This window comes from Xyrauchen texanus, chromosome 5 (assembly GCF_025860055.1).
Source record: "Xyrauchen texanus isolate HMW12.3.18 chromosome 5, RBS_HiC_50CHRs, whole genome shotgun sequence".
NCBI lineage: Eukaryota > Metazoa > Chordata > Actinopteri > Cypriniformes > Catostomidae > Xyrauchen > Xyrauchen texanus.
Genome location: NC_068280.1, coordinates 33,151,139 through 33,161,744, shown reverse-complemented (window position 1 = coordinate 33,161,744; position 10,606 = coordinate 33,151,139). Strand labels below are relative to the sequence as shown.

The 10,606-nt window shown below is 38.6% G+C and overlaps 1 long non-coding RNA gene and 1 pseudogene across 1 annotated transcript; both read right to left on the bottom strand.

The window, feature by feature from the left end:
• The window catches only part of LOC127643533 (uncharacterized), a 4,013-nt pseudogene extending 3,550 nt beyond the window's left edge, over positions 1-463 (bottom strand).
• A 5,330-nt stretch (positions 464-5,793) lies between these two features.
• On the bottom strand, positions 5,794-9,419 carry LOC127644181 (uncharacterized). Its single transcript, XR_007970621.1, has 5 exons — positions 9,323-9,419; positions 8,534-8,589; positions 7,033-7,204; positions 6,740-6,902; positions 5,794-5,896 (listed from the first exon to the last, which is right to left on the bottom strand). It is a non-coding gene; the product is annotated as an uncharacterized LOC127644181 (long non-coding RNA).
• Positions 9,420-10,606: the final 1,187 nt, after the last annotated feature.

The window sequence follows — 10,606 nt, the reverse complement described above, 5'->3', positions numbered from 1 at the left end:
TCTTTCAAAAGGCCTCGGCACGACCTTTCCAACGAGCCCGGGCCCGAGGTCGTAGCCCACCGGGTTCCCGAGATACGGACGTTGGACCAATTCCGAGCCCATTGACTTCCATTGTTGAGACCAGACAGCGTGTGGGTGGTTTTCGTGGCCTAACTCCGGAACCCGGTGGGCTAGAGAGGCGGGGAGGGTGCCGTTGGAAAGGTCTCGATGAGCCCCGTCGAAGGAGACCGGTCCGGAGTCCGTGCTCGGTCCGGTTAGGGAGAGTTTTCGGGCAAAAGTGGCGGTACTCGGGGGCCGCCATCTCCGGTTCCTCTTGGGCTAGAGAGTCGATCCAGGGGTCCTCGGAAGCGTGTGGGTGGTTTTCGTGGCCTATCTCTGGACCCCGGTGGGCTAGAGAGACGGGGAGGGTGCCGTTGGAAAGGTCTCGACGAGCCCCGTCAAACGAGACCAGTCCGGAGTCCATGCTCGGTCCGGTTAGGGAGAGTTTTCGGCAGAAGTGGCGGTACTCGGGGGCCCCTATCTCCGGTTCCTCTTGGGCTAGAGAGTCGAGCCATCTGTATAAGATCTGTGGGATAAGGACACACCTCTACATTCTATCAAGAGACATTAACTAAATATTACTGTGATGAGGAGGAGGGCATGGCCGGCCATTCTATTGTCCCCTCCTGCTCACCCTTTCCCTCTCCCCTCTCCCTTCCCTCGTCTCTCCCAGGAGGCGGGGTGGACCATCAGCTGGTGGAACTGCCAGAAGGGCAGCGTCTCTGCTCCAGAGATTTATCAGGGGAGTAGGCCAGTCTGGATGGTGCCCCAGCCTGAATCGGGCAGGGGAGGTATGTGATGATTAGGAGGGCTTGGCCGGGCAGTGGGGGTGTACGGCCGGTGCTGAGTTTTGAAATCAGTGGGAGAGAGAGATAAAGGGGAGCCGGAGACACCAGTTGGAGAGAGAGATAGACACACAACATATAACAAACATAAACACACACAATAAAGTTCCGTTACGTCATTAAAGTTATGTTGACTGTTAATGAATTCAGTCAATTACTGTCGGTTCCCGCCTCCTTGCCCATCCTGAACCAGTTACAATTACTTTCAAAGCTGTATAACAGTCAATCCCAAACATTCCAATACCTGTTCCAAATTTACAGTATAACAACATATTAATAAAACATTTCTGATTAAGGTTAATTATTTCTGTACGTAATTTGCATATTCTGAACAATACATGCATGTTTTTTTCCTGCTATTCTCTTCTGGTAATACTGGAAATGCTTGTACTTGCTATTAATTCATATTCATGTCCTTAACTGTAACACACTAGAGCACAATGAATTTCACAATGTAGGTCACAAGACTCTTACCAAAATTTACTGTTTCGTTTTTAAGGCTGATATCAAGATGTCATAAAAGTCAAAGAACTCATAAAAACCAAGTCATAAAATCTCTCACACAGAAGAATATTTTCACCTGAGTCAACACATCCTACTGAGCAAGGACAATTAAACACAAATCTCACATCTGACCATTATCTCACCTCATTTAGGCCTATTCTCATAAACTCACACACATTTTCTCCTGCTCTACTCCTCCTTCCCCTTCAGCTCAGAATCACTTCAAACTCACCTATGATCTGCATGTAACAAAATATCATAACAAATAATGTGACTAGTCTCATGTGTGACTGGTATAATGGTCCCTTTCCCAGGTGATAAAACTAATGGTAACAAAGTTAAAAGTTATTTGCCAAATACTGTATAATTCTGGAGGTCTGTCCCCCTCCCTGCCTGTATGTTAATGAGGTGTGACCCCAGGACTTCCAAACCTAACCACTCCCAAAATTCCCTTTGTTTATGGTTTGGGTATTCAAGGAAATTTGTCACATTGTTCATGGTTCTCTGTAGTCAGACAATCCCACTTTAATAACGGGAATCTGCATTCAGAACTCCTGCACAGATTGATGTATGTTAGTTTCTATCAGATAATTGCAATTTGAATTTCTTATGTTTTGATAAAATGTCTAAATTTGACTTATTATTGTCTAATTGGAATTGATGAATTTATTATTTTACCTGGTAAATAAATTGTTACATTAGAATTTATTCTGATTTACTCTGAAACTATTGTCTTTAGTAGACTACATCCATGTTTCTGCAAATCTGTGACCAGGCTCAGTTCTGAGTAGAGCATGGGGCACACCGATGTCACGAACCCCGCTCCTCTGCCCCATCCCCGCTTCCTCGAGCACGCACACGCGCTCCCCTTCTTCCAGCTCACGCGCACGCTCGGCTTCACCGAGCACACACACGCACTCCGCGAGCGTACTCGCTCGCTTCCCGCTCCCTCGCTCCACCCCCTCGAGCTGCTACGCTCGTTTTGCCCGCTCCCTCGCTCCGCCCCCTCGAGCTTCCACGCTCGTTCCGCCCCCTCGAGCTCGCACGCTCGTTTTGCTCCCTCGAGCTCGCACGCTCGTTTTGCTCCTACGAGGTCTCTTGCTCGTACACTATCTCCCCCCTCGGGCTCACATGCCCGCTCCCAATGGCCAGAACATTATGTACACCTGCGCCCGCTCTCAGTCACCACATTAGTTTCACCTGCACTCGTCTCATCACCTATCATTGTTTACACCTGCACTCGCCCCTATATATATCACAACCCGTTCGTCTCACTCCTGTTGGTTATTGTGTTTAGTTTCCCGTGTCTTTGCCCCCCGCTAGTCTCGTCTAGTTTTGCTCTCCTCTTGTTTACCCCTTAACTTGCCAACTCTAGTGTTCCCCTAGCTCCCCTGTTTAGTATCTCGTTGCTTTGATTCTGACTACTCCGGCTTTGACCCCACGCTTTCCTCGACCTCTCTCTTTGGATTTGCCCCCCTTGTTTATATCTTCATTCCCCGGCTTTTGACCTATCGCTCACCCTGACCATTCTTCTTCTGGATTTGCCTTGCTGTACTTTTGCCTGCCTGCAATAAAACGCAGTTTTGACTTACATTGTGACTGTCTCTTCTTGTGCGGGTTACAACCGACTGAGAATCTTGAGCTATTTCTAGTGTGCTTAAGAGTGTATAGGCTCGATAGGAATTTATGTTTAGGACAACATGAGTTGTCAACCAAGCCTAAATAGGGTGAAGTCTAAACCTCTGGTTATTGTAATATTTTTCTAGCTAATTGTACATAGGAATCTATGGCATGATTATATAAAGCTATATTAACTTAGGTATTGTTGGTCTATATTGGTATATTTAGTGGTCATGACCTTTGGGAAGAAATAATGTTACTCTAATTAAGTGTTTACTATCAAAGGGGACTATACATAATACTTTTAGATAAAAAATGGGAGGCGTGAGCAGCCATCTAATTACTATTTAGTCAATTACTGTTTTAATGACTAATACTGGCGTATTTGTGACTGTGAGATCCGCATACACGGATGGCGCGAGACTCTCTAAGCGACAGGAATCCGAATAAATGAGTACAATATAAATAGAGTTAAATACGATGATTTCATTTTAAATAAAATGTAATAATAATAAGATTAGAACATTAATATATCCTTAGAAACTTTTATAATTGGAGTCAGATAAAAGAAATTAGGATCATAAAATGAACAATATAGTTATTTAATTGGAACAAAATAACTTAAACTGAATGTGTATGATAAGACAGAACACGCAGGAGACCTTCAGCCATGCCATTGGATACCGTCCTTGGGCCAGTTGGTTGGCTTCCCTATTCCTCCTTTACTTTATCCCCCCTCCCTCTTACACTTTTAATGTTTGTAATATGTAAAAACAAAACAGAAAAGTCTCCTTGCTCCAAAAATTATTCAAAGGCTTTATTTTTCACAACTATCAGTAATATAGTTATCCAATTACCTTTGTTTGGACATGCACATATATCAATGAATGTTCAGTTATGGTTAGTATTTAAGGTTTTTACATGTCCCAAAATTCTGATATTTATACAGAAAATACAGCCATATGCCAGGTGTGGGAGTCCTCATTTTGGGAACAAATATTTTACATTAAAAAGAAACAGGCAATCGTTTTGAGGCATTTACAATACGCATAAGCAAACTTAGTATTGCCATATTATGAGGAATATTGATGTGCATGTAAAAATTGTCATTGTCTTCCATCTTGGGTAACATAGTGTTAGATTTTCATGACCATTTTGTTTCACTCAATGACTTACAAATAGCAAGTTGCTGTATGATTTCATATCAACTAATTTTTTTTAAAAGGAGTGTTTATACATTTGGTACTTATTTAATACATTTAAAAACAAATGTCTAGATTTGTCAAAACATGTAATGAATAATATAAAAAAAAATAATCAGATTAGATCACCTAAAAAGTCTAATCTAAAAGATGATTACTATTGATTGATTTGGATGTGTAATTTGTAATCAGTATCAGAATACATTTAAGAAGTAATCTACCCTACACTGACCATCATGTCACTCTAGACTTTATTTCCGTGGACCACAAAAGAGTGTATCTATTTGATCTAGTATCTCTTTGTTTTATCAAAGAGATACTAGATCAAAGCCGTTCTTTTCCATACAACAAAAATACATGTGATCACTTGCTTTCAAGTTAAGTTTAGAAAAAAATTTGCTACAAACAGGTCAAGTTTTGAATACCGGTCTGCTTGCATGCTAACACAAACTGCACCGATAAACTAACATGTCTTATACATTTTTGAAGAACAACTAAATTGTTGTAGTTCATTCATGTCTTATCTCACCATGGCATCAAGTGAACAAAGACCGACACAGATGCCCCCTCAAAATATAATAGATGCATGATGCCTCTGAACAAGACCCTGTCTAACTTGCAAAAACCTTTTCAAACAGAGAGAAACCGGCAGCAATAACAAATGTTAGCACTGTTATGGAAAGAAATACACTGTAAAAAATTCACCCGTAAATTTACAGTAAAATACTGGCAGCTGTGGTTCCAGCCCTTTACCGTAATTTTACGGTTTCAACAATGCTGTTATTTTACAGTAAAATACTGGCAGCTGGTTCCAGCCCTTTACCGTAATTTTACGGTTTCAACAATGCTGTTATTTTACAGTAAAATACTGGCAGCTGGTTCCAGCCCTTTACCGTAATTTTACGGTTTCAACAATGCTGTAATTTTACAGTAAAATACTGGCAGCTGTGGTTCCAGCCATTTACTGTAATTTTACGGTTTCAACAATGCTGTAATTTCACAGTAAAGTACTGGCAGCTGTGGTTCCAGCCATTTACCGTAATTCTACAGTTTTTAATTTTATGGCTGTGCTTCACAAAGTACTGGCAGTAATGGTTCCAGCTATAATTCTATAGTATAAAAAGTTAGAATATAAATACTGTTTTATATTTACTCTATTGTCCGATATCTATTAACATCCCTATATTTACTCAATGGAAAAAATGAAGAAAATATACATTATGGTACAGTATTGTTTGCCATTTATTTAAAACAGCTAACAAGTTTTAACAATACATTAACAGTTAAGGGAAAAAAGTCACAGAAAATACATTGTAAAATGTGAGAAAACAGTAGGCAAACAAAGAAACCTTACATTCAACATGTCACATCAGCATCCAGGCAAGAGAGGAATTCTGAGTCTGAGAGGAAAATATTAAGGAACCAATGGATGAAAAATCCTTGACAGAGGCAAAAAACTGCCAAAAGATCTGGCCTGAGAGGACAAGAGTCCAATGGGTGAAAAACTGTAGGAAGAGGCAAAACAGCCAACACGTCCCACCTCAGCTTTGAAACATCTGGCCTGAGAGAAATCCGATCTGAGAGGACAAGAGAACCAATTGGTGAAAAAACGTAGGAAGAGGCAAAAAACTGGCAAAACATCCCACATCAGCTTTTAACACATCTGGTCTGAGAGGAAATCCAGATCTGAGAGGAAAGAAAATCTTAGTGGTAAAATAAATCACATGACAAAAACTAGTAATCACATATTCTACGAACACTTTTAAAAGAGACATAAAATGATCATGTTACATAACTAATTTTAGAGATGATCTATACTTTACTAAACACATCTCATTAAACATTCACAGTGCGTCAGTAAGTGAATTTCTTGTTACTTAATGACCCACAAATGTTTTTTTGTTATGTAATAGTTGTTCATGATTCGCTTGTTTGTTCTGAGCAGTTAAACTGTCCACTGTTCTTCAGAATAAAATAATCCCCCTGGCACCCTATATAATAGCGGAGTCCTCTAACTAAGGAGTAGTTCTCATTGTGAAAAGATGGGTGTTAAAACCATGCAGTCAGTATTGTAAAGGGTTTAATTGTTCAGAATGTGCTGGAAAACCAAAGACTGAGTAAGACATTGTGGATTTTTCTGAAAAACATTTGGAAGTTTAACTGCTCAGATCAAACAAGGTACTCATGAACAACTATCACAAAACAAAAACAACATTTGTGGTTCATAGAGGTAACAATGTAGTCACTCACAAAATGTCCATTTTTATTACACTGCACTGAGAGTGTGGCTAATGGGATGTTTAGTAAAGTCATGAAAGATTATAATTGTTTGTGTAGCTAGCTTAAACACTTTGTTTGTCTATAGATGTGACTGATGAAGACATTTTATGACCAATTAATGCAGAAAATCATCCAATTCCAAAGGGTTCAGATACTTTCTTACCACTGAATATGAATGCAGTTAAGAGGTGTTGATTCTTTTAGGAAGCTGCAAAATGTGAGTGTCAGTGGGCATTTAAGTTTAGTTACCTAGACGAAGTTCCATTCGAAATCGATGAGGTTCTTCAGGAGAGAAGAAACTTTGGGATTGACAGTGGCAGACTTCTTGCTGACAAGTTTTCCAGTCTTCTTTGAAACCACCTTGCCTCTGCAGGTCTTCGTAACTTTTTCAGGGTTTATCCCAACGAATCGTCTAAGGGTAATAAAAAAAAACACACATTAAAAAAGAAAACTTACAAAATCGACCTTTTATCAATTTAAATATTGGATTAAATATAAATAATTAACCAATTTAAAGGGTACTATAAAAGGTGATAAAATACCTTTGAATGAATTCCAAGGTGCCACATGCCTCCTCTGGATACTTAAGATTGAAGACGTAGAACATTGCAAACATGGTTGCTATTGCAGTCAGGAATCTTGGTTGTATGCCCTCACAAACAACACGACTCTCTAGGGTAATCATCCAGCGTTCAGTACAGTTCTCTGCCCTCCCTGAAATGAATTTCATTTGTATTTTTTATTTTAAATAACAGTTTACACAATATTCTAATTTTTCTGATTATTTACTCATTCTAAGGCCATCCAAAGAGTGTATGACTTTTTCTTTATCAGAACACTGTGGCGAGTGGGACAAGGTCGAGGGACGTGAGAGAATGTCACAAAGATCGTTCATCATCAACGTGATTACTGTCGAGTGACACCTGCGCGACGCACCGGTCTCGTATATCACACAGAGGAGTGGAAGCATTAAAGGAGTAGCAACGACAATGGAGATCGAGAGAGGAACAGGCCTGATTTTATGTTTGGTTTTGTTTCTGTTTTATGTGGCCAGCAGTCGTCCGTGAGGGGCTGCTGGCTTTTACTTTCATTTTTGTATTGGTTTATTTATTTATTAAAATATTTGAATGTTTGCTGGTTCCCGCCTTCTTCCCATAACAAAACCCAACATAAAATCAGGCCTGTTCCTCTCTCGATCTCCATTGTCGTTGCTACTCCTTTAATGCTTCCACTCCTCTGTGTGAGATATGAGACTGGTGCGTCACGCAGGTGTCACTCATCAGTAATCACGCCACCGGTCTCGCGCCGTTCTCTCACGTCCCTCAACCTCGTCCTACTAGCCACATACACAAATACATTCTTTTAAGGAAATTAGAGCTCTGTGTATGTATGCAACAAGTCCCATCCTTTTGACAATCCAAACAGCATATTAAGGCATCATTACAGTAATCCACAACTTTCCCGTCCATCATTTCATGTTTTCTAAGGTAAAATGATACATGTTGGTAAGAAACAAATCCATTATTAATATTAAATTATTAACTGTCCTGTTCAATCAAAACACAAATAATTTGTGGCGCTGGGTCAGATCACTCGCATCCATAACATAATATGGCACCAGTTCACTTGCATCGTATAAATCTGTAAAACAGCAGATATCATTCTAAAAATCTTGCTGTGTTCTAGTGAAAAAGAAAGTCAAATACTTCTTTGATGGCCTGATGGAATTATTTTCCCTCCTTAATATGCATCTTTAAATGCATGTAAAAGCTTTTAAATGACTCACATCTGACCTGACATAACTCAACATGACATGTTAGGTCAAATGAGGTGAAGGAGCTAGCACTATACTCTGTTTGGCTTTTCCATGTCTATAGCTGTGAGACTTAAAGGCTTCAAACTTTCTAAATATTTTTTGCAACCAGGCAGAGCACAACTAAAACGTATATTGGAAACATGTCTATGAATTCGCATATGCCTTACAAATGCACATATAGTGCTGCATGCTTGTGCACAAAGTTTGCAACATGGCGTGAGACTCACCAAAGATTAGGGCTGTGCACTGTCTCAGTAAAACCTTTACATCAAGTGAATGATTCCTAGAAAAAGAAATAATTATTATTTCGTCATCTTAAACCAAGCAAAGAAATTCGACGTCGAGCACAGAGAACACTTGAGAACTGTCTGTCTTCAAAACGTGTTTCGCGCCGAAAAGTCGAGAATATCCGCCTCGTCTTTCAAAAATAACCTCTTTGACTTTTTAATAGTATGAAAGTTACATGTGAATCTCACAAAAAACAGGTAAAAGTTACTCGCACCACTAAATCGAAAAATATATAGGCCTAACAATATAAATATCTATTTTGCTTTGGGAATTTGAACAGCTTTACAAGATTATTTGCATGGAAACTAAACAAATTGACCACTAATTTTTAATTATTATAATGGATCTGGATATTTCAAGTAGTTTTGTATTTATTCTCCATCTTATGTGCATGATATTATGCGAATAACATTAATGCATCGGTAAGATTCGCATCGTGTAACTTAACATAACTGGATCAGAAATTCATGTAAATCGAGTTAAGGGTACTAAAAATGAAAGCCAAACTAATTTCTAAATGGTAACTTAACTTTAATCAAGCAAATAGTTCGCCGTGATGGGAGCTCAGAGAACATTCATTAGCATGCGAAATGCCTCAACCGTTGAGAGCTCTGTCTATAAAACGCGATTCGCGCTCAGTAAAAGCACAATCAAAAATACCTCTTGAAAATGACGATTGTACAGGTTGGGAGAAACATAACATAATAACAGTAAAGAAATAAACTTACCTTGAACAGTGTCCTTCTAGATGAGTGTTGCGAAACAATTCTGTTAATTTGACTGCTTTCTGTTCGAAAATAGACTGCGTTGAAGATGCCCCGCCCCCACGTGCTATTTTTTACAGTCCAAGACTGTTTTTTTCCAGAAACAAATGGGTTTACACATAAATGCTGTAAATTTACGACAAGTAATTAATTTATGGAACATGGACTGTAAATTTACAGGATTAAACTGTTTATTGAAATAACAGTATTTTACTGTTGGAAATTCACTGTATTTTTACAGCAATTTTTAACAGTGTAGCTTTAAGTACTGTGAATTCTATAACAGAAAATTAAACAAACTTCTCCAGTCTTTAAAGTAATTTTAATGGGGTAAATACTGCATTACAAAGCCTTTTGGCATAACAATAACCATACACTCACTCACTGGTCATTCTGTCAATCATGCATTAATTTCTGCATGCATCCCACTATTTCCAAGGTATACAATATGTCTATGGCTTAGTGCATGCCTTATAGGAATAGAGTGCATGGCAGCTTTTTGCTTTTCAAATATGTACTGTTGGGCAGATTACTTTGCAATGAATACATTTTATCCTTTTAACATGTTCTCGCACTCTTCATTTGTAATTTTGCCCTCCTGCAACTTTTCAAATGTTTTCTACATTTACAATAATTCACTCATAGAATAATTAAGAATGTAAGAATTTGATCATTATAGGGTGAGGAATATAAATTGATGATACAAAAGGAATAATTCATGCAACAAACAAATTAATATGTGGCACCAAATATTATACTGTTAGTTCTCCGAAATTAATCTAAAAAGCCAAATAAGTCTACCACCAAAAATGTATAACTGTCAATTATGTGGAACAAATTAAGCCTTTGAAAGAATCTCTGCATTTACTCTGCACTCTCAAAAATCATTCATCCATAAGCTTTGGTTGACATTTGAAAATAAATAAATAAACTAGTAAAGTTACTGGCCAGTCAAGTTAATTATTTTTTGGATTTAATACACATTTATAACTCAGATGCTTTGCTTAGAACTGCAGCAGAACCATTCACATTATCTCTAATAGTCATCGGGTATAGCAGAGAGAAGAGAATATACAGTGCATTACAGTAATGAGAGAAAGCAAGAAAGAGAGAGCAGATCTGAGATAGAAGCTTTGATGAAACACTACTCAAAATGCCTGTTTATGCTTTTCTCATGAAGCAGAATAAATGACTGACAACCATAATACAAAACCAATTATCATTATACTCAGTTCCAAATACCAAACA